Genomic DNA, 6912 nt, shown 5'->3' with positions numbered 1-6912 from the left:
GAAAGTGAGCGAGTCAGAGACACGGAGGATGGTGGTGGGGGGGGGAGACTTGTTGGATATTGCTGGGATCTGTTTCAGGGAGAGCTGATTGATGACTGCCAGGTGGGTGTGTGTCCGTAACCACCACCCCCCCTGACCCTCGCTTCAAATCTTTTGTCCACCAGTTGCCTCCGTCGCAAGTGTTTGAGGATCAGTGTCAGGCCGAGGAGGAGGAGGAGGGGGAGAAAAAAAAACGAGAGATCGCGTTGGCACCTGTTGGTTCGGCCTGGCCGCAGGAGCGGGCTTGTAAACGGCACGAGTGATGGTGAATTTCACGCACCCCCCCTATCTCCGAATGACCCTGCTCTGTTCACAGTGCCGGATTAAGCTGGTGCGGGGCCTGTAGCGTATGTTATAAAGGGGCCCTAAATAAAATAAAATATAAAAACACGATTTTATTTTTTGACTTCTATTGAAGAGTAATTGTATTTTAAATCCTTTATATTAAGTTCACTTGCTTGCTTGCTTAGGACCGTGCAAATCTTTCGGTCGTTTTTTAACCCACTTCCCGTGATCCAATCGACCTGACATTTTCCACACAGACTCGTTGTGCGTGACAATTAATGTTCGTGAAAATATTTTTTCAAATATTTTACACTTTTTAGGACAAAAATATTATATTTAATTACCAATTGCTTAATGGTGCCATGCAATCATCTGACCCATAGGTGGCAGCCATCTCAAGCCAGAGGACGAGAGGACTCTAGCTGCCACGTATATAAAGGATTTATAGTGAGAAACTTTGTTTTTACGGGTTATACTTGTTTCATTTGCTATACAGCCAGATAATACAACAAATCTCTAACCTTAAACGCCCAGTCGTTCATAAAAGTTGAAGGCGGTATAGTACTATAGTAATAGAGCAAGTGCAGAATCACTGAACCGGAGTTGATAGCTTGAAAGCACTTAGCGCGGGGCCCTTGAAAGTGCGGGCCCCGTAGCTTCTACATATGTAGTAGCTACTTTATAGTAGCTACTACCCGTGTAGCTACTTTTGCTACTACGATAATCCGGCACTGCCCGTCCACCCTCCGATCCTGTGACTTCAATCATCGTCGTAAACGTAACCTCGATGACCGGCTCACTCGGAATTTGCTCAATTCCCATCAAATGTCACAAGCTTAGGAGGACCGAGTCTGGATAGCGCCCAAATGGGACGAGCAGGGTGCGTAAAACAAAAATGAAATGTGTTGCAGGCCTGCCGCCTGGCCTACCAAACAATACGCACTATAAATCCTTTATATGCGTGGCGGCTAGAGTCCTGTCGTCCTCTGGCTTGAGATGGCTGCCACCTATGGGTCAGATGATTGTCTGCCAGTATTAAGCAATTGGTAATTAAATATTTAATTTGTTTTCCCTACACAGTGTAAAATTTAGGAAAACATTTTCACGAACATTAATTGTCTCGCACAACGAGTCTGTGTGCAAAATGTCAGCTCGATTGGATCACGGGAAGTGGGTTAAAAAACGACCGAAAGATTTGCACGGTCGTAAGCAAGCAAGCAAGCACGCAAGCACGCAAGCAAGCGAACTTAATATAAAGGATTTAAAAATATGAACAGGCTTCAGCCCAGCGGTCGGGAACCTATGGCTCGCGAGCCATATATGGCTCTTCCGGTGACGGCATATGGCTCTCAGACAATTTTGAGTTGAAAAACAAAAATAATAAAAAATAATAAAATCAGTTTGGAACTGATTTTAAAATACTTGTGATATTGCTTAATAATACTGTGTTAATTTAAAGTAAACAGAAATTAGTTTTGAAGATAAAATTTCTCGGGTCACGGGTCCCGTGACCAGAAGTCGCATTAAAAGTAAGACATTTAATTTATTATACGTTAAAATACGATATGGCTCTCAATGAAATATATTTAGAAATATTTGGCTTTTATGGCTCTCCCAGTCAAAAAGGTTCCCGACCCCTGCTTTAGCCTTTCTGGCAAAGAAACAAGTTAAATTCCGATGTAAAGCTTTCGTGACTGCAGGAAATCATATTCTTGGTTATTTCCCTTCTACGTGACTTTACCGAAAGAACCAGGAATAACAAAACAGGTGTTAAGATGTTCAAACACCAAATAGCCAAATAGAAACATTTTGCAAGGTGGGAGGGTGGGGCTGATATTGCACAGGGAGAGCCCCATTAACTTCCTTTCATCAGGAACTCATGCCAACCAAGCTACATTCCTCGTGATGACCGGAGCCCAGCCCGACAGAGGCAAACGTAGCGCACGATCAGCGACGCTTCATGCAAATGGCCCATTGAGCTATGGCGACCGAGCAACCTTCTAGTTTTTTTTTTATCCCCCCCCCTTCTTTCCCAAGGGCGACTCGGAAAATTTGGGAAGGCGCGCGTGTTACCATCTCTCTCTCTCTCTCTCAGTCCCATCACGCGTGTCACAGTCTCTCTCTTTTTATACGATCAGTGGAAACAAGAAGATGCCCGGTGTATTCGGCACTTTGCTTCGTTCATCATTTCGTAATTTTTAAAAAATAACTTTGCTTCATGTAAACCCCCACCTCTTGCTCATTCTCTCGCTCTCTCTCGTTCTGCACGCAGCCCTTCTCGCAGTCCGACGGCCTCCGACGGGTAGCTCATATCAGCACGCAGAGCTCCCCGTCATCTGCCACCGAGCACACGGCCTCCTCCATCGCCCACTGCTCCTTGAAGGCCGGCACGGCGTGGGTCAGCCGCGCATGGCGGAACTCCAGCCCACACACCCTGGCTCCGACCAGAGCGCGGAAGATGCCCAGGCTGAAACATATGGAACGCTTCACGAATTTGCGTGTCATCCTTGCGCAGGGGCCATGCTAATCTTCTCTGTATCGTTCCAATTTTAGTATGTGTACTGCCGGAGCAAGTCCCATCACGCGTGTCACCATCTCTCTCTCCCTCTCTCAGTCACATCGCGCTGGGGTAGGACGGCAGCTAGGGGGCCATCCATTCAGTAAGTACGCATGGAGGGGTGAGGAGGGGGGTTAACCCAAATGCGTAACTTGCGTATGGGGGGTCAGCTCACAATGTGCGTACGCATAGGAAACGGGGGGGGGGGGTGAAGCCTCGACAACAATTTGTCTAAATTGGCCCTCAAATGAGTTAGATAGTCCGGCGGTGGACTATCTGTTTGCTTAAACACGTCAATATTATTAATCCTTAGTCGTTTCTGCGTGGATTAAATATCGGCCGTTCTATAGGATTCGGGGGGGGGGGTGTAAAAAGTCCGCGTGCGTACAGGGAAGGGGGGGAGGGGGGTCAAGCTTTGACAGATTTTTGCGCACCGACTAAATGTATGGTCCCCTTGCACGCATGGCCAACAGGTGTCAAGCTGAGTGGCCGAGTGTTCTGGGCTGTGAGACTCCTGACGATGCCTCCTTCTCCACGCGATTGTGTTCAGGGCATGCGCTCCTCATGCTCAGACAAATGCCTCCCCCCCTCCTCCTCCTCCACCGCTCATGACTTTACACGTGTCCTGTACGTGCCAACACACATGTCACGATGCCCTGACAGGCATGGTTAGGCCCTAACACGTGTTCCCCGTGCGCTGACACGTGTATTGTCCGTCACAAACGTAAGTAGATATTGCTGCCACGGCTCTAGCCTGTGGGCAACTCGACTTGTGATGTGCCACGTCTCGTGAGATGATGGTAGCTGAGCCGGGTGCCCTGATTTGGAGATGTTTGGCCAATTTCTTTCTGAGTACGCGTACAGCATTTTGAATGTGTGCAAACATAAAAACAGTGTCTGTCTAAAACCCGCGGTACCATGACCAGGCAAGGCCCACTGGTATGTGCTGCTCTTTCGCGGAAGCGACCCGGCCACAAATGATAGCTGAACGAAGTGGCTTATCATCACGTGGTAATGCACAGCCGCCAAATACTCTAAACGACGTCTTGATTCCCCACGTGGAAGGAGAACATCGGAGGACCCGGAGAAAAATCCACACGACCACGCGGAGAGAGACACGCAAACTCCACATATACAGCAGGTGTCAGGGTCGCGATCGAACCCACTACCTCCTGTATACCAGGCGAGGTAGTTAACATCTCCTCGCCACCGTGATGATGATGATAGTGAGAGACACGCAAACTCCACATATACAGCAGGTGTCAGGGTCGGGATCGAACCCACGACCTCCTGTATAGCAGGCGAGGTAGTTAACATCTCCTAGCCACCGTGATGATGATGATAGTGAGAGACACGCAAACTCCACATATACAGCAGATGTCAGGGTCGCGATCGAACCCACGACCTCCTGTATAGCAGGCGAGGTAGTTAACATCTCCTAGCCACCGTGATGATGATGATAGTGAGAGACACGCAAACTCCACATATACAGCAGGTGCCAGGGTCGGGATCGAACCCACGACCTCCTGTATAGCAGGCGAGGTAGTTGACATCTCCTAGCCACCGTGATGATGATGATGATAGTGAGAGACACGCAAACTCCACATATACAGCAGGTGTCAGGGTCGCGATCGAACCCACTACCTCCTGTATACCAGGCGAGGTAGTTAACGTCGTTAATTTGCTCAACAATTGAACGTGCGTTTAAGCAATGGGCATTTAACCTCTTCCAAGTGGTTTTAGTCGATGTGGTGACGTTGAACGCAATTGCTGTTGATTGTTCATGTACCTAATTTAGTTTGTACTTCATATTCCATTTGTGTAAACGCGTTGCCTCTCTTCATGGTGCTTGTTGTTGTTTTTTTACATCAAAGCAGTTTATTTAATCTTGCGGTAGAACAGTGGCGATTGGCGCATAGCTGTGAACCTATTCAGTTTAACCCAAATTCTTGTCCAGGGAAATTGAGTTGTCAGCTCCATTTCAATACGGACACCATTTTTTGTCTATTTGTTTGTCTTTCTCCCTTGTGATGGGGCGAACGTTTTTGTAGGACGAACGTTTACATTTTTAAGGGCACGGGGTGACCAATAATGTCTGAATTGTCGCGTAATAAGGTAGGGCACTGATAAGAGGTTCATGGGTATGGTGGTGCAATGGTCGGCATGCTGCAAGGACAAACCCAACAAAACCATCGTTCCATTTCCCGGCCACAGCTAACATCAGTGGTCCTGGGCCCACATCTCACGGACCCTTCACTTACCAGCGTGGTGAAGTATGGACGTGAAAAAAAGGCCGTGGGTGGCATGGCTTCGGGAAACATTCGTCCAGGAGTGTCCTGACAAAGGGCTGCGAATGAATCAAATGACGTTGCACGTTGATGTTGTACAAGTTGCTTATTTAAATCATTCACGAGTTTTCCCTTGTCACCCAGGCCTCGCGAAATAAAGACGCCTGTAGCTTCTGGAAGGGACCAATGGAAACGGACTGTTGCATTCATGGCACTGCACGTGATATGTTGACCATAACCATATTGACAAAATAAATACTAAATATGTGTTAAATGTGGTTCCAGCTTCAGATGATTTACAGATCATTTGCTGAGTATGTTTTACTTGAGAGGAAACCAAAGTGTCCAGTTAAAGCCTACAAACACCGCGGAATAACACTCACACTGCACATAGAACATTGTGTAACCTACTTACTGAACTGCTTCATGTGTGGTAATCTGGTTTTACCACCAGAATGTGAATTTGTAGTTGATGCTCTGCATGTACATCAGCCGTACGAATGAAGAAGGTTGCCCAATGACAGCAGCCGCCATTCGCCACTAAGTGATGGTGCTGTCACCTCACTGCCTGTGCCAGGCTAGGTGCACCATGAGGCTACGTGAAATTGTAGAAGGCTCGCTGGTAGGAGGTTAGCTGATGAATAGCCAGTCTGTATTGCCCAACAGGTGTGGATCTAACACACATCATTATGAACTCCATATCTGGATGCTTCGTCTACCTGGTCACATGACAATAAACACAAGCATCAATGTAGTCCACCTGTTTATCCCAGAAGTCTTCTCAGACCGAGCCGTCGTCTGTGCAATCTCCACTGATGCCAACGCATTTCACCATCGCTTCTTTCCTTCTGACAGATCCCGCAACTGTTGCATAGTTGACACCCGACCTCCGTGGACCGTTCTTAAAGTATCCCACCATCTGGTCGTAGGTCACAGACCTCTGGGTGCCACTCCAAAAGCCTCTCTCTGTGACCTCCTCCTCCGTCCTGCACACGTGTCCCACCCATCACAACCTCCTCGTCCTGATTGCGTTTGCAGCGCTTCGCTGTCACGGTCTATTCCAAGCATCCTGCTTAAAATTCCTTGCATCCTCTGCACGCACTTACATTCAGAGTCAAGCTCTCTGACCCATGCGCAGACACGTACTCCTGTATTGCTTGTTACAGGTTTTCCTAACTAGATGCATGGAATGCATTGTTTTTGTATCTATGTGTGCGTTTCCCACGAATTGTATTCCAATCGTGCTATCGGCATCACGGGATGAGACAAAGGGGCTCAAAAAGAACTCCTGAACAAGTATAACCCGTAAAAACAAAGTTTTTCACTATAAAGCCTTTATATGCGTGGCGGCTAGAGTCCTCTCGTCCTCTGGCTTGAGATGGCTGCTACCTATGGGTCAGATGATTGTCTGCCAGTATTAAGCAATTGGTAATTAAATATTTAATTTGTTTTCCCTAAACAGTGTAAAATTTTGGAAAAAAAATTTTCACGAACATTCATTGTCTCGCACAACGAGTCTATGTGCAAAATGTCAGCTCGATTGGATCACGGGAAGTGGATTAAAAAACGACCGAAAGATTTGCACGGTCGTAAGCAAGCAAGCAAGCACGCAAGCACGCAAGCAAGCAAGCAAGCGAACTTAATATAAAGGATTTAAAAAAGGTGCCATCGCCCTGCTCTTCGTGAATGGCCCGCAGAAGAGATTATCACAGAGCTACTTCCAAGTGATGTCCGGTACCCAGA

General features: G+C 47.4%; 1 non-coding gene across 1 annotated transcript; it reads right to left on the bottom strand.

The window, feature by feature from the left end:
- Positions 1 to 2794: 2794 nt before the first annotated feature.
- On the bottom strand, positions 2795 to 2901 carry LOC133356847 (U6 spliceosomal RNA). Its single transcript, XR_009756903.1, has one exon. It is a non-coding gene; the product is annotated as a U6 spliceosomal RNA (small nuclear RNA).
- Positions 2902 to 6912: the final 4011 nt, after the last annotated feature.

This window comes from Lethenteron reissneri, chromosome 55 (assembly GCF_015708825.2).
Source record: "Lethenteron reissneri isolate LAM-NWPU_2019-01 chromosome 55, ASM1570882v1, whole genome shotgun sequence".
Lineage (NCBI taxonomy): Eukaryota > Metazoa > Chordata > Hyperoartia > Petromyzontiformes > Petromyzontidae > Lethenteron > Lethenteron reissneri.
This window is presented reverse-complemented; position numbering and strand designations above follow the sequence as displayed.